The following is a 664-nucleotide window of genomic DNA, read 5'->3' as shown; positions in this document are numbered from 1 at the left end:
CATGGAGGACCATGCTCTGAGCCAGAGGCTCATGGAGGACCATGCTCTGAGCCAGGGGCTCATGGAGGACCATGCTCTGAGCCAGAGGCTCATGGAATGGGAGCTGGTTCAGGACTCACTGATGTTTCCTCTGGGTTATTAAGGGTAGGTGTGCTTTTACATTCTGCCTTGTCCACTGGGGTGTTGGAACACTGCTCAGGCAGGTGAAACGCTAATGTGTTAAGCTACCTTACATCCTCTGACACAGACACCAGCTCAGAGGAGGCAGATGGCAGCCTAAGATGGGAGACCCCAGCCTGGGTTAGAAACAGACCAGTCTGGGGTCAATGCTGGTTTCCAAGTTCCTATGTACCCAGGTGCTGCTTTGAGGAATCTGGGCTGGTGACAGGCCAGGGTTGGGAGGAGGGGGAACTCCAGCTTAGCTCAGGAGACCTAGGCAGTGCAGCTCTATATGATGAAGGCATCTTCACACTGTGGTTCTTGATGAGAGAGACAGTTCTTGCTTGTCCATACTGTTCATTCATTGTTCATCATGGAAAATGGGTGCATATGGCTTACTTAGCATGGACCAGAGATTAAATATCTTTTGCAGGAAGAGGTGTCTGGGAAGGGACGCTAATTGGCTAAACCCTCTGGCAGGCCCATCCAGATACCTCATAGGCAT

The sequence above is a fragment of the Mus pahari genome, chromosome 4, assembly GCF_900095145.1.
Source record: "Mus pahari chromosome 4, PAHARI_EIJ_v1.1, whole genome shotgun sequence".
Taxonomy (NCBI): domain Eukaryota; kingdom Metazoa; phylum Chordata; class Mammalia; order Rodentia; family Muridae; genus Mus; species Mus pahari.
Note: the sequence above shows the minus strand (reverse complement) of the source record.